Source organism: Geotrypetes seraphini, chromosome 17 (assembly GCF_902459505.1).
Source record: "Geotrypetes seraphini chromosome 17, aGeoSer1.1, whole genome shotgun sequence".
Taxonomy (NCBI): Eukaryota; Metazoa; Chordata; class Amphibia; order Gymnophiona; family Dermophiidae; genus Geotrypetes; species Geotrypetes seraphini.
Window position 1 is genome coordinate 25,925,798 of NC_047100.1, and position 23,221 is coordinate 25,949,018.

The 23,221-nt window shown below is 41.1% G+C and overlaps 1 long non-coding RNA gene across 3 annotated transcripts in view; it reads left to right on the forward strand.

The window, feature by feature from the left end:
- Positions 1-22,489, forward strand: part of LOC117351344 — a 92,332-nt gene extending 69,843 nt beyond the window's left edge. For 2 of the 3 annotated variants that reach the window (XR_004537392.1, XR_004537394.1), the window contains 4 exons: positions 4,889-5,065; positions 5,434-5,581; positions 12,281-12,357; positions 20,987-22,489. This is a non-coding gene — a long non-coding RNA (uncharacterized LOC117351344). Of the gene's footprint in view, positions 1-4,888; positions 5,066-5,433; positions 5,582-12,280; positions 12,358-15,528; positions 15,667-20,986 lie in introns of all 3 variants that reach the window. The other variant, XR_004537393.1, reaches the window with a different exon arrangement.
- Positions 22,490-23,221: the final 732 nt, after the last annotated feature.

The window sequence follows — 23,221 nt, forward strand, 5'->3', positions numbered from 1 at the left end:
GACCCAGCAGCAGCAATTCTTATGTTCTTAACATATCCGGCATGATCGCGTTTATAGCTTCAGTGATGCGTTTCTGCAGATCATCCATAGTTATGAGTATTGGAGGTACGTACACTCTTTCTTTCACGTACCCCCAAAGGAAAAAGTCACAAACAGTAATGTCTGGTGATCTCAGGGGCCACTCAAGGAACACCTGGTCCTTTTGTTGCGTTGCATTGTCTGAAGGTTGTAACTTCTGCACCAATTACAGCTCATAAGGGTGAAAAGTGCAAGCGATTGTGGAAGATCTTGCTAACCGTGCTTTTTGGGACTTGTATTTGCTGTCATCTTATTTATAAACATATTCCAATAAGTTTTGATTTTGTAACCATTTAAAATCAAGATGTGTTTTTGTGGGCACCCTGTATACAGTGGTAAAAAAAACTATTAAAAAAAAAAAATTCTACTATAGTAGCCTGTGGTATCTCTTTCTGTATTACAGGATAGGAAAAGCCTCAGAGCCTGAGAGCTATATATTTCCTTAAACTCAGTGGCATAGTAAGGGTGACAGACTGTCCTGGGTGCCGTCTCGGTGGGGGCACGGCACCTCTCCAGCCCTCCCACCCCCATGCCACGCTCACCCCCTCCCTTCCCCACCTCTGTACCTCTTTAAAATCTTCGCCAGCACGAGCAACTACTCTAGCCTATTGCTCGCGCAGGCCTGGCTCCCTCTGAAATCACTTCCGGGTCATGGGGCCAGGAAGTAACGTCAGAGGGAAAGCCAACGCAAGCAGCAGGCTTTGAAGCTGCTAGCACTGGCATAGAGGTAAGGGGTAGGAAGGGACGGTGCGCGTGTGGTATGGGGGCGCGGGAGGAGCAGGGGGGATGAAGAGTAAGGCGCGGGGGGATTGGTGCAGAAAGAGTGGGGATTTTTTTGTTCTTTGATAGAACATAAGTGCATGGCCATTAATAGGGAAAATGGAAGATCAACCATTTTCTCTGGCTGTAGTAAAAATGACCTTAGAACATGGGAAAGACCCACGCAAAAGCGCATTAAGGCCACTTTTTAATCCTAGCTTAGTAAAAGGACCTCTATATTTATTAATCTGCATTAACATATTAACACAAATTAATTGGCATTTAACATGATTTATTAGTAACTCAGCCCATTGAAAATAATGCATTACAAAACACACATTAAATTCTATTTTATGCCTGTTAATACATCACGCATTAATTAATCAAGTCCTAAGTTTGTACTTAAGCAGTGGATGTACTGTTTGAAAATATTTAACGCACATGACCACCATATGTTGCAGTCCAACAAATTTCAGTAACCTTTTCTCAATCATTTTATTAATGTAGTTATAATTATAGGCTTGACATTTCCTTGTGCTTTCCTAAGCCTTATAAATGTAATTTTTAAAGTACTTTCCACCTTTGTTGTGTTTTGCTTGGCCTGGAGACCTTTGCAGATTATTTTAACCAGTGAAATTGTAGTGTATAAAAGAATTTTGTTGCATTTTCTTTGAGGCGGGAATGGAAGCATCTCTGTAATTGGGTGTCTCCAATTAAGCAGCCAGAGGGCACACAGTAGGAGCTTATTCTAGAAGGAAATAGACAAGTCACCAGTGAGCAAACCTACTCCCAGATCTGGACCAACCCCTGTAGTGTCCCCAAGGCTCCCATTTATCCCCCACCCTATTTAACCTATACATGTCTCGAGGAACGCAGAGAGAGGGGTGACATGATTGAGACATTCAAGTATCTCACGGGCCGCATCGAGGTGGAAGAAGTTATCTTCTTTTTCAAGGGTCCTGCAGCAACAAGAGGGCATCCGTGGAAAATCAGGGGTGGGAAACTGCACGGGGACACCAGGAAATTCTTTTTTACTGAAAGGGTAGTTGATCGCTGGAATAGTCTTCCACTCCAGGTCATTGAGGCCAGCAGCGTGCCTGATTTTAAGGCCAAATGGGACAGACACGTGGGACCTATTCACAGAGAAAGGTAGGGGAGGGTCATTGGGGTGGACAGACTAGATGGGCCGTGGCCCTTATCTGCCGTCTATTTCTATGTTTCTATGTCCTCCTTAGGCCAGGAACTTTCCAATCTGAACCTCTAATCATACATCTATGCGGATGACATCACGATCATCATCCCCATCTCTACACTGTCAACTGAAACCAGACACTTCATCTCATCAATCATTAACCGTGTAGAACAATGGTCAACAAACTCCAAACTAAAGCTAAACCCGGGAAAGACCAAGATATTTATGACCTCCCCAACAAACAAACCAACAGAATCGGCTTTCAACCTAAATGGAACGGACTTTCCAATTAATCCTACCATCAAAATCCTAGGAGTTACCCTAGATCAGCAACTGACACTCGAAGCCCACACCAACATCCTATTCAAAAATTGCTTCCATTTATGGAAACTACGCACACTAAAACCATACTTCGATTTCACATCATTCAGACTGTTGGTCCAGTCTCTAGTCCTGAGTCATTGAGTTATTGGATTAATGATGCATTTGAACCATTGGATGAATAAAAAGGCATTTTCACAACATCTTGTGTTCACCAGTCTTATTAGGACAATTCCACTCCTTATTTTTAGACCACTAGGGTGCACTGTTTTTAATTCAGATATCCACCTCTGTTCTTTATAATTTAATAAATCATCAATGAGTTGGGTTTCAGCTGGAGTAAATACCAGAGTTAAAATTTCAGCACTGGAAAAGGGTCTGAGTGCTATTCTATAAAGGGCACCCATCTTAGATTTAACATGGCATTTTTAGGGGGTTTTGTTTTTGCAGGTTGTATGCTAATATTCCCATTTGTACGAGCTATCTTAAAAATAATTATAGTGCTTAGCACCAGTGTTTTTCTGGTGCTTATTTATGAGTACACCAAGATATATTTACTAGCTTACAACGGAGTAATGCCTGCATGTCTCTGCCTCTGGCCCTGATGCAGTGGACCGAGTGTTATGTCCACGAAACGCTGGCCACGTCAGCAACTTACTGGCAGTTAACAGGCAATACATGAACTAATAATGACAATGCTGAGATAAGTATCCAGTTGTCAAATTCTTTGTCAAATTCTTTCTCAAACTATTAGAGAGATGTACCCATGAGTTTATAAATAATTTACAAAAAGTCTAAAAAATTATATATTTATTAAAAAATATTTAAAATGTACTGAATTAACTCTCAGGTTTTTTGGTCAATGATTGGAGCAAGGAGTAGCTACGTTGAAGTTTCAGTCTGTGATAGGACTGCGCGTAGGCTTCTATTCTGAGGCCTTTTCCTGAGTAGCTAGAATATTTTTGGATACATACTCTCTTGAAGTGGTATTTGCTATCTTTTTTGCTTATTTATGAGTACCATTTATAGAAGTCCCCCTTTTGTACCTTCTAAATAGGAGACATTAAGTGCTCCCTTGTTATTTTTTTGCAGGTACCACATGCCAATGGGAATATTGCTCATAGCACATAACCTGAAAAAAAAAAGGCCTTAAAAAAAGCCATGTTTAATCTAGGCTTAGCGAGCCGGAAAGGCCTGCATTAGACCGTAATAAGCCCAAATCTTACCACAGCTTAGTAAAATGGCCCTATATTAATTTAAAATTTGCTAATTGACAAATTAGTGGTAATTAGATCAATTCATCATACTTTTTATAGGGTGCATTAACAAATGTCCACCACTAGATGTCCCTCTGTAGAACATACGAAGTGGTGCTGAAAAGTTCTCAGCCCAACCAACCAACTTCCTAAATTCTGAGCATTATTTTACCAATGTAACTAAAAAGACTGTTATCTTATTTTGTCAAGTGCCAATTTGCAGAAACGAAATTCTGTTTTTGACATTGTTTCAGATCATTGATTGAACCATATCCATGTCGTTCTCTTCTTGGTTGGGCTGAGAACTTTTTAGCACCCCCTCATATATTCTTATATATAGTTGTCAACTATTATCTACTATTTAAAATCTGTAGAACTGCAGATATAGGGGGGATGCCATTAATTTAAGCATGAGACACATAAATATTAATTAAGTTCAAGGGCTTAAACTTAGGGCTCCTTTTACTAAGGTACGCTGGCGTTTTTAGTGCACGCACAAGATTAGCGCATGCTATAGCGTACACTAGCTGAAAAATTACTGCCTGCTTAAAAGAAGACAGTAGCGGCTAGCAAGCCTTTATAGAAGGAGCCCTTAATATAATCCTTCCTATTGCAGTATGATTATTGCTGATATTACAATGTCTACAAAATCCCCAAACATGAAAACACAGTTCACATTTCTACAAGAATAGTTCTACTATTAAAATCAGACATCTGACACGATAACCAATGTAAACATGCAATTATACTTCTTTTAGACACCGAAGTGGGCTGTATTGATTAGATTTAATAGGATTTAGCACATGTCTATCCCTGTTTACAGCTGAAATATTAAACAGGCCTAGAGTTCATGTAAATTAATATCATAACAAACAATCTGTTCAGAATAGACTTTTTCTTTAAAATAGTGCTGCTGGAAAAGCAGTGCAAGATTTGTTTGATCAATATATAGGCTGTTAAAAAAAAAAAAAAAATCTCCGACATGATTGAGTGATGAATACAATGAAAGTGACACAAATAGGTTGACAGCAAGTTGCAAATCTCTTTAGGGCAAATGCAATTAACTTAGAATAATAGACTCAGGCTTGATGCTTAGAAATGCGTTTTTATTAACAATCACAGCACAATCATTCCACACCGTTTTGAATAAACGAGTGCTGATGCGAAAACAAGGAAACCAACGCAGCCGGTATTGTGGTTTTGTTTTTTGGGGGGCAATTGGATGCACTCAGGAGCAGAGGTGTAATAAAGATTTATGCAACATTGTCTTTTGGAAACCCAGGTTCTAAATCTGCTTCGGAACTACACCCAGACGAGTGCAGTGTTGGAAAGTCTTTTAAACTCTGGTCTTAGAACTGCTTGGTCCTTGGGGATTTGAAATTACAATCAAGGATACAGATTTCATTTTGAAGAGGGAAAGTCATTACTAGAAGCCTAAGCCTGTCTCTTACTTTAATAGGTATTTGAAATTGTTCATTTAGGAAATGCTTCAACTATTTATTATCTCTGCAATATGTTTCTGTTGGCATTAATTCTGCATGCTTTTATAATCCCTTTGTATGAATTATTTCATTTACAGAATGCTAAAATTGGCACAATGATCCAACTCATTTACTGCCTTTTGGCGATGCTGTTCTTGGAAAAGACTATGCTTCCCCCCCCCCCTCAGTATCTATTAAGCCTTTACATATTCAAAAAAGCTATCAAACAGAGACTTTCAGATTTGACCTTCATTGCCGATTGCTCTGTGAATGTAATTTAAAATATCTGTGTGATCACTGAGGAATTCAGCTGGAATGTGAAGTTTTCTTCTTTATTTTTCCTTAGGAAACACCATCGTGGAGAAGAGATCCTACCATGTTCCATGGTTTTCCCGTAGACACAGCATGGGAAAAGTCCTTTCTCATAGCTGGACCCAGATGTGTGTTTGGCTGACAGAGAAAGTCATTTATTTTGTAGAAGAGAGCATAGAAATGTAAATTACTGACAGGTTCAGACAAGCAAAATGTGGTTATATTTGACAGCGCTTCTGTAAAAGATACTGCACTTAGGTTTTAATAATATCAAGCATGTTGAATTCCATCTTCTTTAATCATGGAATCATGTACTCAACAGGGCCTCCAGAGTTCATCAGGTCATTCTCTTAATCCTCCAGGGAGATTCAGTTTAATCCCAGGAATATTGGCCTAAAATCTCCACTGACAGAAATTCTGGTTCATCTGTTGAAGATCTGTTCTAGTAATATCTTCAGAGTTAGAAAGTGCTCCTTCACGTCTAACCTACATTTCCCTCTGCTGTAATTTAAGCCCTAACCCTAGAAGAGAAAAAATATACCATCCTTATCACACCCTCTGTATATATCTGAATAGTGCAATCAAGATACACCTCATATTCTAGGGCCTAGGCTAAATTAACCAGACTTCTTCAATCTATCCTTCCAGGTCAGGGGTTCTCAACTCAGTCCTGACGCACACAGCTGGTCATGCTTTCAGGATATCCACAATGAATATGCATGAGATAGATTTGCATACACTGTCCCCATTGTATGCAAATCTCTTTCATTCAGAGTGCTGTTCTGACACCTAGAAGGATGCTAGGGTACATAGGGAGAGGTAACATAGAAACATTGAAATATACGGCAGATAAGAGCCACGGCCCATCTAGTCTGCCCACCCCAATGACCCTCCCCTACCTTTCTCTGTGAATAGATCCCACGTGTCTATCCCATTTGGCCTTAAAATCAGGCACGCTGCTGGCCTCAATAACCTGAAGTGGAAGACTATTCCAGCGATCAACCACCCTTTCAGTGAAAAAGAATTTCCTGGTGTCCCCATGCAGTTTCCCGCCCCTGATTTTCCATGGAAGCCCCCTTGTTGCTGTGGGACCCTTGAAAAAGAAGATATCTTCTCCCACCTCGATGCGGCCCGTGAGATACTTGAATGTCTCGATCATGTCACCCCTCTCTCTGCGTTCCTCGAGTGAGTACAGCTGCAACTTATCCAGCCGTAGGTATGGCCAGTAGAAAAAAGGAGGTATTGATGCCTCTGTATAAGACTCTGGTTAGACCTCATTTAGAATATTGTGTACAATTCCGGAGTCCGCACCTTCAAAAAGATATAAAAAGGATGGAGTCGGTCCAGAGGAAGGCTACTAAAATGGTGTGTGGTCTTTGTGATAAGGCGTATGGGGACAGATTTAAAGGTCTCAATCTGTATACTTTGGAGGAAAAGCGGGAGAGTCGTTTAAATACCTACATAATATAAATGTGCATGAGTCGAGTCTCTTTCATTTGAAAGGAAACTGCAATGAGAGGGCATAGGATGAAGTTAAGAGGTTATAGGCTTCGGAGTAATCTGAGGAAATACTTTTTTATGGAAAGGGTGGTAGATGTGTGGAACAGTCTCTTGGTAGGGTTGGTGGAAACAGAGACTGTGTCTGATTCAAGAGGGCCTAGGATAGGCCCTCAGAGAGAGAAAGAGATAATGGTTGCTGTGGATGGGCAGACTAGCTGTGCCATTTGGCCTTTATCTGCCATCATGAATCTAGGCATCCTGTTTTTCGGACATAGATGTGAAATGGAAACAAGTCCTTAGTCTGTTATTGAGAAAGACATGGGGGGAAGTCACTGCTTGCCCTGGATTGATAGCATGGAATCTTGCTACTCCTTGGGTTTTGGCCAGGTACTAGTGACCTGGATTGGCCACCGTGAGAACGGGCTACTGGGCTTGATGGACCATTGGTCTGACTCAGTATGGCTGTTCTTATGTGAGCCAATCAGATAGGCACCTATCTAAATTGATTAACAAGCTCAATTAAGCTTTTTAATCAGCAATAATTGAAACTTAGGCACGTATTAAGAAAGAGCAAAAAGGCGCCTCTAAAAATTTAGGTGGCCTTCAAAAAAATAGGCGCTATGCACGTTGGGCATGGTGACGTGTTAGACGCCTTGTGGCAGAATCGCTGCTCTTAAGCGCTCACAGAGGCGCCTCCAAAATAGGTGCCACTCAGCGTGATTCATCAAACAGCCCCCAATTGGACTTGAATGGCGCTGAACTTCTTCTAGAATTTGCCCTTTAGTGCTGATTTCCATTCCTATCTTTTTGTGCCAGACTTACACCCGATGGAAGCAATTAATTTGTGTACACATTTATTATTCTATTACCGGCGAGATGCTGTCATTATTATTCCTATTAAGTTCTTTTTTTGTCTTTTGAGATGTGCCTCTTTTTCCTTATCCTCTTCCTCTTTTCTAGTTGAGGACTTATAGAGAGAGTTGCTATGAAATACATTTATTTGTTAGGTTCCATATGGAAAATACTTTGTTGATTTTTTTTCTTTTTATAGCATTACGCTTTCTGTTTCTTAATGCATTTTTATGCTGTATGTTCAATTAAAATTGAATAAATAATAATAATAATTTGTGTACACATTTCAGGAATATGCTCAAATTTTGGCACGCAAATCTAGGCACTATATATAGAATTCAGGGGAAAGCCCTCTTCTTTGTCATTGATTGCCCCCATAGACACCTATGTTGGGATATGGACCATTTTTGTTTTGTGTTCGTATAAAGCTTTTGGCATGGAATGACTTTGGACCGTTTTTGGCTTGTGTTTATAAAACAGGCACCTTTTTGGTCATTTATAATAGACATCCTGTTATTAAAAAAAAAAATCCCTTTGTATATAATATACAATAACCCACAGCTTATATATATAGCACTGACTGACATTGAAAGTTGAAGATCATAATTTCTGCCAATTTAACATGTACATTTGAATTACAGAAAAGAAAAGAATATTTCAGATACCGAGGTGGAATCAGTATGAATCCCATTATTTAAACACATGCAAATGTTCTCTGCTGCAAAACTTGGCTGGATTTCAATAGCAATATTGTAGACGTTTATCGTCCTGTTAAGAATGCATAAAGAAACTGTTTAAAAAATTCAAATAGAAATGTTTTAAACTGGATGTGTAATATGTGCATAAAATAAACTATTAGTTCTATAGCGCTGTCAGACGTATATAGCGCTGTACAGAGACACGAAGGAGACAGTCCCTGCTCGGAGGAGCTTACAATCTAAACGGACAGGGCAAAAAAACAGGATGCCATGGATTCAGTTAGGGGGAATGGTTAATCTGCTGGCTCGATTGGTGGACAGTGGGGAGTAAGGTTATGGATTGAGGGCTACATCAAAAAGGTGGGTTTTCATTCTGCTTTTAAACAAGGGAAGGGGCTTGGCGGATAAACTTGGGTAATTTATTCCAGGCATAGGGGCAGCTAGATGAAAGGAACGAAATCTGGAATTAGCAGTGGAGGAGAATCTGAGGAAAGGAGTTCTCTGGGAGGTGTATAAGGAGAGAGAAGAGGAGAGATATTGAGGGCCAGCAGAATGAACACACTTGTAGGTTAGTAATAAGAATTTGAACTGTATTTGAAGGTGGATAGGGAGCCAGTGAAGTGATTTGCATTCCTCTTGTTTGGTACAGCGCCACCTAGCAGCCAGCAGAAATAAGAACAACGGTGTGCTCTTCAGCACACCATAGTGGCGAAAATAAAGCATTCTAAAGTGTGAACATGAATAGGATATCTCCACCTTTTTTGCATTACGGAAAAGAATGTGATCTTGCTTCCTTTGCATGTATTTATTCTCAGTTGGAAACAATTCTTCCCATGGTCTTTAATCCCTCATATATCCAGCATCGCTTCTTGGACAATTCTGTCCTCTCTTTGAAAATATATTCAATATTTTCTTCTTTATCGAGCCTTTTCAGATACATGAGCCTGAAAACTGTGCTTGGTAGCAGTTCAGCTGCATGCGTGCTTTACATCTAATCTTCAACAAATATAATAACGCCAATTGAAAAATTAATGTGATGTCTTCTATTTTCAAATGTTTTGCCACAGGCATAGATTAAGTCAATTCTTTCTAGAACTGGAGGACTTCTTGTCTATATAATGCTTTTGTGTACGTCACATATTTCAAGAATCTTTGAAAAATATCCCTATATGCTGTGCGATCTAAACCTTTTTACCTATAATTTTCCTTGGACAAAAAGTATTTCATTTCCATTTGCAAAGTTGGAAAAGATGTTATTTCAGCACTTGAGATCTTCTAGTTCACACAGTTGAAAACCATATGTGCTTAATGACAGGTTTTGCTTTAACTTCATCTAATCACACTGTATCAGGCACTATTCTTAGCATAGATTATTGTATTCTCTATAATAACACTTTTTCAACTCTGTTTGAAATGTGTTGCTGTAACTCTAAAACTAGTTTTCCTATGGCTTCATTTACGGATGTGATGTTGCTGATGCCAAAGGAGTTCTCAGTTTATTTTTATAAGTTATTATTTTTTGATATTCTTGCTTTGGATCAATTTTTTTCTACTGTAGACAACTCAAAACTTGAATCGACTTTATGCAACCTCTAAAACCAGTGTTTCTCAATTTGGGCCTGGAGTACCCCCTTGACAGGATATCCACAATGCATATGCATGAAAGAAATCTGCATATAACGGTGGCAGTGTATGCAAATCAGGTTTACGCATAGTCATTGTGGATAACCTGAAACCCTGGCTGGCAAGGCGGTACTCCAGGACCGAATTGGGGAAACACTGCTCTGAACTTGACATTCTCACATATGGAATAATATGGTAGATTGAAGTACAAATACTTGGCGCTTTATGAAGGCAAAATGTTATTTTAAAAATATGAAAAATGGGTAGGGATAGATTTGAATAATTATTTGAGGAGCTCACCATCATAATAAATTTATGTGTAGTTATATTTATAATATTTTAAGACATTAGTAATGTATAATTATTTTTATGGATGAGCCATGGAGGAGCATTGATTTCATTAGTATATAAATAAATCATTTAATAATTGTTATATTTACATATACAAAATATATATATGGATTAAGATAATTGGCTTTATGGACTGGATAAGATAATAAATTTTAATAAAAGTACATTTTATAACACCTAAAGTCATTAATAGCATATAAAATAGTTCTGGATAAGCCTTGGAGGAGATTTGAAATCACTTGTCCATATAGGCGTTCTCAGGCAATCGTGGGACGATAATTTCTGATCCAGTATCACACCTGAGATTTTAACAGAGGTGACTGATTGGAGAATGATGTCCTGCTCCACTGAAAGGATGCTGCGGAAAATGAATGCATTTATCCCTGGAGTGTCAAAGTCCCTCCTCGAGGGCCGCAATCCGGTGGGGTTTTCAGGATTTCCCCAATGAATATGTATGAGATCTATTTGCATGCACTGCTTTCATGGTATGCTAATAGATTTCATGCATATTCATTGGGAAAATCCTGAAAACCCAACTGGATTTGTGGCCCTCGAGGAGGGACTTTGACACCCTGGTTTATTCCAAGCTTGAGGCAACCAAGTTTTTAGTCAATCTGAAAAATAGCTGGATTAATTTTTCCAGAGCTGGCCTCATCTTGCAATGTTAATGATTATTTGTCAAAACATCACACTGTTTGGTTACAGGCAATGAAGTCTTTTTCAATGCAATGATCACAGACTTTGATTTTACCAGAAAGTATTTCATGAAGGCCATAGATGTCAATCTTTGAGCAAATAGGCTGCTGTTACTGACTTCCGGTGCTATTCCTGCTTTCATAAGTGGTAAAATTGGTCTCCTTCATGTATACCGCTGTGTATACTGTACAATCCCTGCCCGGTATTATGCACTATGTATTACTGTCTATATGAGCTCAATTCCTTATTTTTTAAAGAAAAATAATTTGGGTGCATCATATTGTGAGGAATGGGACATCCTGTAGATTAGCAAAAAAAATCTCTAAGGGTCAAAAACCATATCATGCATTTCTTGCATTAACACGTTAGCACACCATTGTGATTAGAGCTGATTAGAATTTTAGAGCTAAGGCAGGCCTGGTATATGATTGGCTCAAACTACACTCTGATGTCAGGTTTTGCGTTCCCAGAGCGAATGCATGTTGGCCGGCTGTGGGCATCGCCACAAAATGCAGCTTACGATCTGCTCCCAGTTAATCAAATTGCATTTAATAGCTGCGAGCTGGGATACTTCCAGATATGATATGTTATCTCTGCACTTGAAAGGGTGTCGGAATACTCCTGGTTTTGCTAATTTTACAGGAGGTTTTTACTTAGAAAAAAAAAGGTGAGAAACGATCTTGAATAATATATCTGATTGCAATCCTGACACTAACTTGGCACCTTCCAGAAATCCCAGGCCTCTGGGATCAGTGTCGTTGCCTTTTAAATGCACTCTGGTTTTCAATCATACTTTGGCAGGGTCCCCTGAGATGTCATCAGTTACATTTTAGTATTTGCCATCAGTCACTTGTTTGTCGATTTGACATGATATGTTTTTTATGCATAGATTTCCACTGCTATGAGGTTAATGACTATTTCTTTATGCTTCTCTAAGCAGCCCACTTTTGTCAGGGAAAATCCAAAAATAGCTTTTATTTCAATAAGATATTAGCAATCTGGTTGTTATGGAAGTAGGTGCGTAGATGTGAAGTTCAAGGAGCACATTGTGGGTGATGGAATAATGATTGTTGTCCAGTAGAAAGGGGTATTACCTGTCACTCGGTTGGTGACCTTATTTTCATGTATTTAATTTTGTGACATTTCAACTTCCTACTGCAGGAGACCCATTCACAGACTACAACTGTACACACTGTGGTGAAAACAAAAAAGACTGGATCAACAGTGGCGTAGCGAGGGTAAGGGGATCACCTTCACACCCCTCCCCCAGCTCCTTTCCAAACCCCCTGGCATGCGCCCTCATGTCCCATACCTTTTTAATTTTCCAGGCAAGAGCAACAGCACGAACGTGCTGCCCTTGTCATGTCGGCTATCCCTCCGATGTCATTTCCTAATTGCAGGGCATCAAGGTGACATCAAAGAGAGGTGACACCGACACGGGCACCAAATTCGTAATGCTGCTTGCACAGGAAAAATGAAAGAGGTACGAGGGAAGGAGCGCACGTGCTTGGCGAGGAGGAGGACAGGTATCTGCACCCTTTACAAAGACTGCACCCGGGGCAGACTTCCCCCCCAGTGTCAATCACCTCATTCACTGGGAGGTGGGGTGGGAGTTATTTGATAACTGCCCACACCAATAAAAAGTATATTCACATGTTTATCCGAGCAGACTTTGCCATATTTTCAAAGAAATAGTATGCATATTTAACACTTTGAAAATTAGCCAAAGGAAGCTCAACGCTTAGATACTCAGTTTTTACAGGTTAATCCATGTGCCTGTATTTGAATTTTCATAATATGTGCACAAGTTACTTCCCCCTTCCCCAAAATGCATCTGTTCTCTGTGTGTAAAATGTGAAAATAAAACTGTCTTCATAGGTTTACACTTCTCCCTCCGTATTCGCGGTTTCAGCAAGCACGGTTTCGATTATTCATGGTTTTTAGCTTGCTGGCTCCTCTCCCCCCAAAATTATGTCAGCTTGCATAGAGAAATCGCTGATTCCAAGCATTTACAGAGAAAATCGCTGATTCCCAGCACTTTCTTCACCGTGTTTTGCCTCTCCTTCAGGAACAGGCCAAGTCTCCCACCATGTTATTTGCGGTTTCACCATACTCATGATGGTTTTTCATAGAAAACAGCGAATAACATATGAAAAAGTTATTCGCGGTTTTTCTGTATTTGTGGTTCTGTTAATCCCCTATCACAGCAAATACGGAGAGAGAAGTGTACTCCCATATTAGGCGGACAATTTTGTAAAGCTTGTTTCATCAAGTAAAACACCATTTTACTCATGGAAAAGGCTTTGAAAATTTATTCTTGAAGATGGTGATGTAAGGAGGATATGATTTTGCCATTTAACACATTGAGAAGCAAATATGAAGCACTGTTTCCTGATGGCAGGTTAGTAACTACCTCCCAGAGTAAGGCTGTCTTCTATGAATCTAGGTTAGAGCATCAGATTTGAGGCCTATCAATATAAGTCGTCCCACGCCTTTTATCATTTTTGTCACCCTTCTCTCTACCTTTTCTAATTCCGTTATATCTTTTTTGAGATATTGCGACCAGAACTGCACACAGTATTCAAGTTGCGGCCGTACCATAGAATGATACAAAGGCATTATAACATTTTCATCTTTGTTTTCCATTCCTTTCCTGATAATTCCTAACATTCTTTTTTGCTTTCTTAGCCACCTCCGCACATTGAGCTGAGGGTTTCAACGTATCCTCAACAATGACACCTAGATCTTTTTTTCCTGGGCAGTGACTCCTAACACAGAGTGTAACGTAGCTATAGCTCAGGTTCCCCTTTCCCACAGGCATCACGTGCTCACTTTAAACATCATCCGTCATTTTGACTCCCAGTCTCACAAGGTCCTCTTGCAGTTTTTCACAAATCATCTATGTTGGGGGAATAATGCCTTTGATATAACAAAAAACATTACAGATGTCCAGTCTATTAAAGGAGCCTAGTGGTAATAGAGTGTAGGCAGGAAAAAGGAGAATACTGCCCTAATTATACAAACTGTACCCAGCTACTCTTATCTCTGAAATGTTTCTACTCATCCATAGATCAGCTTTTCTAGTCATGTCCTCTACAATGGCATCAGTCATTAAAGTTTGCATGTATGGAAGGCATGTGTTTCACCGGTGTTTTCCAAAAGCACTCTTTGGTAGGTCATGGTAGGTTACATCACAATGTTCATGGTGCAATAAATATGACACGACTGATACAGGCCGACCTGAGGGTCATCAACTCATAGGTCACCTGGGAAATTAGATTTGTGAGATTAATTATGTTCAATTAATTAAATTTTGAATAGCTGTGCTTAATAAAATCAAACGTTTCAAAGTTACAGTTATCAAACTTCATCCCTCCAACCTCATTCTGATTCCTGTGTATCTGGTTTCTCAACCACGTTTCATGTACAGTACAGTACTGTAAATTAAAGAAACCTGGAGGAAGTGATGCTATTTTGTACATCAATTAGTGTAATCATTTAACAAATTTAAGAGAGTGACTATGTCATTAGATGACATATTCCTCCTGTAAGTTTTAACAGGACTGTAAGAAATTCTATGCCAAATCAGACTACTGGTCCATTGAGCTCATCATGTTTATGACAGTAGGTCATTAAGAAATACCAAGCAACTTTCCATGAAGAAATAGGCTTTCCTAAAATTGCCCACCCAATGTACAGCTAAAGGTATGCAAGCAACAAAAAAGATATAGCAGCACTAGAAAAGGTTCAAAGAAGAGCGACCAAGATGATAAAGGGGATGGAACTCCTCTCATCTGAGAAAAGACTAAAAAGGTTAGGGCTCTTCAGCTTGGAAAAGAGATGGCTGAGGGGAGATATGATTGAAGACTACAAAATCCTGAGTGGTGTAGAATGGGTACAAGTGGATCGATTTTTTTTTTTTTACTGCATCAATATTTACTAAGAACATAAGCATCGCCTCTGCCGAGTCAGACCTTAGGTCCATCGCGCCCACAAAGTAATACTTTTAAAACCAATAGGAGGAAATATTTTTTCACTCAGAGAGTAGTTAAGCTCTGGAATGCATTACCAGAGGATGTGGTAAGAGCGGTTAATGTAGCTGGCTTTAAAAAAGGTTTGGACAAGTTCCTGGAGGAAAAGTCCATAAACTGCTGTTGAGACAGACATGGGAGAAGCCACTGCTTGCCCTGGATTGGTGGCATAGAATGCTGCTACTATTTGGGTTTTTGTCAGGTACTTGTGACTTGGATTGGCCTCCGTGAAGAGTGGATACCGGGTTAAATGGACCATTGGTCTGATCCAGTAAGGCTAGTCTTATGTTCTTAAACGTGAACCTTTAACCAAGAGGTTGACAAGGAGTCCCAAAAGCAAAACATGTGAGTGGTGTTCACTTTTGAATATTCAAACAGATACATATTTTGACCCAGAAAATCTTTGTATTTCAAACAAGAAGTAGAATCGGGAGTGGTACTAGAGGACTGGAGAAGTGCGGATGTGGTCCCTTTCCACAAATTGGAAGTAAGGAAGAAGTAAGGAATTACAGGCCGGTAAGTCTGACTTCTGTAGTAAGCAAATTAATGGAAACGCGTTTCAACCAGAGAATGGTCAAGTTTCTGGAATCCTGTGGATTACAGGACTGGAGGCAACATGGATTCACTAGAGCTAGGTCTTGTCAGACAAATCTGATCAATTTCTTTGACTGGGTGACCAAAGAATTGGATAGAGGATGTGCGCTAGATGTGATGTATTTAGATTTTAGCAAAGCCTTTAGCATAGACGTCTGATAAATAAACTGAGTGCCCTCGGGATGGGTCCCAAAGTAATGGGCTGGGTTAAGAACTGGTTGAGTGGAAAGCATCAGAGGGTAGTGATCAATGGAGATCGCTCTGAGGAAAGGGATGTTACCAGTGGTGTGCCTCAAGGTGTTCTTGGGCCTGTTCTTTTTAACATTTTTATAAATGATATTGCTGAAGGGTTGTCGGGTAAAATTTGCCTCTTTGTGGATGATACCAAAATTTTCCAGATGGTGTGAATAACATGAAGAAAGATCTGGCAAAGCTTGAAGAATGGTCTGAAATTTGATAACTAAAATTTAATGCTAAGAAATGCAAGGTCATGCATTTGGGCTGCAAAAACCAGAGGGAACAGTACAGTTTAGGGGATGAAGAACTTATTTGCACGACGGAGAAGTGGGACTTGGGTGTGATTGTATGTGATGATCTTAAGGTGGCCAAACAGGTTGAAAAGGTGACAGTGAAAGCTAGAAGAATGCTAGGTTGCATAGGGAGAGGTAGGAAAAAGGAGGTTTTGATGCCTCTGTATAAGACTCTGGTAAGACCTCATTTAGAATATTGTGTACAATTTTGGAGGCTGCACCTTCAAAAATATATAAATAGGATGGAGTCGGTCCAGAGGAAAGCTACTAAAATTGTGTGTGGTCTTTGTGATAAGGCGTATGGGGACAGACTTAAAGAACTCAATCTGTATACTGTAGAGGAAAGGTGGGAGAGGGGAGATATGATAGAGACGTTTAAATACCTACGTAATATAAATGTGCATGAGTTGAGTCTTTTTCATTTGAAAGGAAACTCTGCAATGAGAGGGCATAGGATGAAGTTAAGAGGTGAGAGGCTCCGGAGTATTCTGAGGAAATACTTTTTTATGGAAAGGGTGGTAGATGCGTAGAACAGTCTCCCAGAAGAGGTGGTGGAAACAGAGACTGTGTCTGAATTCAAGAGGGCTTGGGATAGGCACATGGGATCTCTCAGAGAAAGATATAATGGTTACTGTGTATGGGCAGAGTAGATGGGCCATTTGGCCTTTATCTGCTGTCATGTTTCTATGTTTTTATACATAAGTTCATATAATTTTTCTCTGATAATTCTCAAAACCAGCAGTATCCACTTAATAAAATATACCCAATTTTTCACTAATATGGAGATTTATAAAATTTCCTCTATAGTTAGAGTTATTTTTCTTTATGTATATCACTTGTCCATGTTAAAACTGGGTCTGCCATTTTAATGTCCAAAGGTAGCTTATTCAGATTCAATAATTAATAAACAGAAATATTTAGCAAAATGAGAAAACTTGCCATCAAAAAGTAAAGTGACAAGCAGAAGCACCGTAGATAAAATGTTGGACTTCAAAGGGATACAGTTTCATAACAATATGGAAACCCATTATGAAAACAGAATATAAGAATTGCCTCTGCCGGGTCAGACCAGGGGTCCATCGTGCCCGGCAGTCCGCTCCCGCGGTGGCCCCCCCAGGTCCGTGACCTGTAAGTGTTCCCTACCTAACCTAAACGTCCATACCCTGTTCGCTTAATGCCCTGTAAGGTAAACCTCTATCTGTACCTTGTTATCCCCTTCGCTTCCAGGAAGTCATCCAGTCCCTTTTTGAACCCCAGAATTGTATTCTGTCTTATCACCTCTTCGGGAAGCACGTTCCAGGTGTCTACCACCCGTTGAGTGAAGAAGAACTTCCTTGCATTCGTTATGAATCTGTCTCCTCTCAGTTTTTCTGAATGACCTCTTGTTTTAGTTGTCCCTGCTAGTCTAAAGAATATGTCCCTCTCCACCTTCTCTATGCCTTTCATGATTTTATAAGTCTCTATCATGTCCCCTCTCAGTCTCCGCTTTTCCAGGGTAAAGAGCCCCAGCTTGTCCAACCGTTCGGCATATGAAAGGTTCTCCATGCCCTTTATCATCCTCATTGCTCTCCTCTGGACCCTCTCGAGTATTGCCATGTCCTTCTTGAGGTATGGCGACCAGTATTGGACGCAGTATTCCAGATGTGGGCGCACCATTGCTCGATACAGTGGCAGGATAACTTCCTTCGTTCTGGTAGTGATACTTTTTTTGATAATGCCCAACATTCTGTTCGCCTTCTTTGAAGCCGCTGCACATTGCGCCGCCGGCTTCATTGTGTTATCCACCAATACCCCCAGGTCTTTTTCTAGATTGCCTTCCCCCAGTACCCTCCCTCCCATCGTATAGCTGTACACGGAGTTCCCCTTCCCTATGTGCAAGACCTTACATTTCTCCACATTGAAGCTCATCTGCCATCTTTTTGCCCACTCACTCAGTTTGTTCAGGTCGCTCTGCATTTCTTTGCATTCTTCAACAGTTCTGACCCTGCTGGAGAGTTTTGTGTCATCCGCAAACTGAAAAAATAAATTCATCAGATATGCAAAGTAATAATAATTGTCTGATACTTCATGTGGCATCAAATATAATATTGCGAGAGCAACGAAATGGAGAGTAATCAGTCCAGTTTCCCACAGCTCAGTCTCCCATAATGCTTCATGGACAAGGTCACATGACCATCAGGCACTGAGAAAGCGCTGATGACAATAATTGATTTGGTGCGGTAATCTGATATATTAAAGCGGAAATCATGGAAACGGACGGCTAGTAACACTGTGATATAGCACAAGATTCCTCTGTCTGTGCTGTCTTCCCAAATCCTTCTCACCTTGAAATAATGGTCAAGTACTTGTCCTCATTCGTAGTCTGGTGCACCTTATTTAGCAGGATGCATTACAATGGATGTCGGGAAAAAAAAAAAATAACCCAAGACCAGATCATTCTAACTTAAAACTGGCCTGGAGTTTGACAGAAAGCACTGTAACCTCCTTAAGTACCCTGACCTTATTAAATAGAGTCCATTTGCAACAATGCCAGGAGCTTTTTGTGAAATGGAGCCAAGAATGATATTAGAAGATGAATATAGATCAAACTAAAGCAAGAAAACTGTAGGAAATCCAGGAAAATAAAGAACAATCGAGCTTAAGTGGCATACAATAGAAAGAATACTGGGTTGTAGTGGTTGAAGCGATTTATCCATCCAGAAATGGCTCCTGGCTGGTTCAATAACCTTTGTGGGACTAGTATCTGATGCTTTTTAGTAGCCCCTGAATATCATCACAGGCTGTAAAGGGAAACCTAGCTATTTTGGGGCAGTCTGACGCTGGAGTCAGCACTTAAATGGCAGGGGTGTAGCCAGACATCCAATTTTGGGCAGGCCTGAGTCCAAAGTGGGTGGGTACAATAACCCCGCCTCCAGGCCCACCTAGTTCTGCCCATCTCCGCCCTAATCCCACCCTCAAACCTGCTCTAGCCCCGCCCCCGCTGCCTGCTTTTGTCAGGCAGGGAGAAAGGCTGCACATGAGCGGCCTTCCCCCCTTACCCGACACAGCTTTTCAAAATCCAAACAAAGTGCTGGGAAATCCAGACCTCTGGTAACCCTACCCCCCCCCCCCTCCAGCCTGGCATTTCTACCAGGAAATCAGGTGGCTCAGTTCCACTACCCTGACACTCCCACCCCGTACCTTTAAATACTTTTGTTCTTTGCCGGTAGTGAGCAGCGATTCATTCTCTTTGCTATGGGGAGTGTGAGGCACAGTGGTTAGAGCCACAACCTCAGGGTGCTGAGATTGTGGCTCTAAGCACTGCGCCTCACACGCCCCACATCACAGATAGGCACTATCCACGTAGGCCTGTAATACCCTGGCCTACATTTCCTGTGCCTCCCTTTGGCGTGGCCGCGATTCTGCAAACGACACCATAGCGTGATTGACACATGACTAGTGCCATTTTCGTAGGCAGCCGTCGATAATGGCGCCGTTTGCAGAATCCGACCCACAGTGCTGAAAACTGCCAGTTATCATTCAGTATAGCTGGCTAAGTTTTAGCCGCTAACTGCAAATATTCAGCAGAGATAACCAGGTGTCTTGTACTGAATATTCACATTAAACTGGTTATGAGCTATTTAACTGGTCAGCACCATTTCTGGCCAGTTAAATAGCGCTGAATATTGGCTGGGAAGGATTTCTCCTTTTCAGCTACTCTTTACGTATTTTAGATAGGGAAAGAGTTTTTACTCTTAGCCCTGCATTAGTGCTTTTGGCAATACAAGAAATTCCTAGACGCTCATAGTAATTTAAAATCAAAGAAATAATGGGCACCTACCATTAGTCAACCAAGAATTAATTTCTGTGCCATGCTGAAAACTTTCCATTGTGATTTGTTCTTTCCCAGTCTTGATCTCTGACTTCTAAAAGAAAGTGAGAAAGCCTTTCCTTAGCAAAGGTTTCATAGATGGTTATCATTATGAATTTGGGTGCCCTCTAGAATGAACGGTGGGAGGCTGGCGCTGGCTCCCTCTGAAGCCATTTCCGGGTTGTGGCGCCAGGAAGTGACATCAGAGAGAAAGCCAATGTCAGTGTGAACAGCTGGCCGGAGAAGCTGCTCAAGCTGGCCAAGATTTACCCCCACCCCCCCTCCTTTACAAAGCCGTTCCAGCTGCCGCGGTAACAGATCGGATGCTCATAGGAATTATATGGGCGTCGGAACTATTATTGCGGTGGCTAGCGATAAAAACGCTAGGGTGGCTTTGTAAAGGAGGGGGTTAAAGAGGTACGGGGATGGGAAGGGAGGGTGCAAGTGTGGTGTGGGGGCGCAGAAGGAGCTGGGAGGGCATAGAGAAGGGTAAGGTGGGGCACCACCGCCGAGGTGCCTCCCACCCTCACTGCACCACTGCCCCAACCCATGTATATACGCCTTGCATTTGCATACTGTTGTAACACAGCACTTAGGCATCCCAAAGGCACTTTTGTGGGTATGTTTATGTTTATAAGCAAGAGTTTGCTGACGTCACAGGGAAGTCCTAATAAAAAAAAAAGTAACAAAAAAATGCCGCAGCCATCTTGTCTAAAAAATAAAACGAACTAGATGGTGGAATTCGGTAGTAAATGGAAAGCAGTAAGAACTGATAGATTTCTAGACGATATCATTATAACATTATTAAATTCTAATCGAGGGAATGTTGTAGTAACTGGGTTTTTTCACCTTTTATGTTTAGGGGACAGAACAGCCTTGATATACAGCCTGAGAGGCGAAACATGTCGGCAGATGTCCCCAGCCAACAGAGCTTCGGCTAACTGAGATAAAGGCTTGAGCTAAGTGTTTTAAGAAGTATTTAAGAAACTTTGAAGATACAACAGAATTTAAACTATCAAAAAGAATGAATAAAGGATCGATAATGATTCAAGCAGTTATTCTGTAAAATGGATGAAGGATTACTGCAGTAGATTCTGATGATCCATGAGCGGGAGTAAAGAAAAAAATATAAATATTGCAAGGAGATTGCATGATATTTATGATAATATATTTATATGCATGCATGCCATTATTCTATACATTTTATTTACTGCTAACTCATGCACAGGTCTCATTTTATGCAATGAATGCAGCAGCCCACATTGATAACTTCCACCCTTAATTTCTTATATACTGCCTGCACGTTGCCATACTAAGATAGACCAAAGGTCCATCAAGCCCAGTATCTTGTTGCCAACCGTGGCCAACACAGGTCACAAGTATCTGGCAAGATGCCAAAGAGCAAAACAGACTTTATGAATGCTTATCCTAGGAATAAGCAGTGAATTTTCCAAAGTCCATCAGCTTGTGGACTTTTAAGAAATTAGCCCCAAACTTTTTTAAAACCCTGCTAAGCTAACTGCTTTCACCACATTCCGGTACAGTAGACATTTTTCTGTCCCTGAAGGGCTCACAGTCAGAGCTTGTATCTGAGGCAATGGAGGGTTAAGTGACTTGGGTAAGATGAGTGGGATTTGAACTGGGCTCCCTTCAATCTCAGCCCACTGCTCTAATTGGCTGCTGCTTTGCGGACCCTGTACTTGAAAGGTACAAGCTTAGTCAACAAAACTAAATTAAACTAATGCACAGTAACTGGTCCTAATTTGTGTAATAGTGCCTCTGACTTTTAGGAACATCCACAATGTGCGTCATGCCTCTTCCCTGGCCATGCCCCCTTTTCAAATTCACACGCTAGAACTGGTACATGCCTTTTATAGAAGCGTGCTAAGTTGTGCATGTGACTTTTAATTATTGCTAATTAGCATCCATTATAAGCTGTTAGTGACCAATTATCAGCGCTAATTAGGCTTGTTAAACATTTAAGTTGTGCATTGGCTGTTTGCACCAGTTTGTGTGAATTGGGGGGGCTGAAGTATGATAATTCTCTCATTTAACAACGAATGCAGCTTTGTAAATAGGGGCCTACAATGACAGCAAAAAGAATAAAATTGCATTTCATCCATTTGACAAATTCATTAGGATGTCATTTGCTATGAACTCTCCTTTCGGGTAGGGAAGGGAAGTTAAGAGGGGGCTTTTGCCTCCCCCACCCCCAGATTTCTTAACCTCTTGACGCTGTTGCTACTGCCCTCCACTCAAGCATTCTAAAACTTTGGGCTAGATTCACAAAGCAAACCGATCGTGTACCGATCGGTTTGCGACCCCTTTATTATCAAATTTCCATCCAGCCTGATTCACTTACCTCTGCTGCGATCTGCTTCGAATCCGTGCATGCAGATGAGGTGAAACGCATGCAAATTGGACAGCGACCTGATTCACTACACCAAATTTCCGATCTGACTGAGCTGGCCGATCACTTGAAGAAGTGACTGCTGGGGACCAGTCAAAAACGTCTTTCTGACTGGAAGCCCTGCTCTCTGCCCTGCGATCTCTCCTGCCTGCTCACCCTCATGCCGCCCTGCTCTGCCTCAGTCTTCCCCGAATCTTTTCTGCCGCATTCCCTGAAGCTCTCCTGCCCTTCCCCGCCCAGTGAGCCCGGGGTTTTAACCCGCGGGTTTAAAGCGGGTTAAAACCATGGGCTCGCAGGGCTAAAAACTAAAGTTTTAAGTTTAAAAAAAAAAAAGGTTGCATCTCAGACGGGCATACGCAGACCATCTACAGATGGTCAGCGCATGCGCGGGGATCGCTATAGAGCGATCCATGCAGGCAGATGGGGGGCGTTCCTCGGATCCCCCCATCTGCATATTTTTTGTTCCTGAATTCATCGGACCTGCCCAGATCGGACCCGATTCGGGCCCAATCGGGCAGGTTAGTGAATCCAGGCCATTGTATCTCATCAGCATCCCTCTCCACCCCCCCTTTAACTACCTGCTCCATAGAAATCTCTGTTGGATATTGCAAAACATTTCTTTGAACCCCATTAGGAAAACTGCTCCTTAAGCCCATACGACTCTCACACATTAGCACTTGTACTTAG